A 418-nucleotide genomic window follows, 5' to 3' on the forward strand; every position below is an offset into this window, starting at 1 on the left:
AAGTGATCATTGCTTTCTTCAAACTTTCTATGCTTTTCAACATTTTTACAGTGAACATTTATATTTTTATAATCAGAAAAGTATATATATAACTAAAATGAAAGAACTCCCATTAAGACAGGGACTGAGTTTTTACCTGTTATGGTGTTTACAGAACGTTAGGACTGCTTTATAAATGGTGAATAACAAGTAATAGAACTCAGTACTATGTCATAACTGTAACAAGGCTGAAATGAGTGTTGAATTGCAGGCCACAATCTTACTCAACACCTGCTCTATTGTCCCCCATCAGCTCATTCTATGTTAGAGCCTTTCATCTGTGGCTAATACATACTCAAACCTATTAAATATGGGCACTCTTCGCTTACTCAAAGAGAAATATATATGCATATATATATATATATATATATATATATAT

The sequence above is a fragment of the Bison bison genome, unplaced genomic scaffold (genome assembly GCF_000754665.1).
Source record: "Bison bison bison isolate TAMUID 2011002044 unplaced genomic scaffold, Bison_UMD1.0 scf7180017860055, whole genome shotgun sequence".
In the NCBI taxonomy this organism is placed as follows: domain Eukaryota; kingdom Metazoa; phylum Chordata; class Mammalia; order Artiodactyla; family Bovidae; genus Bison; species Bison bison.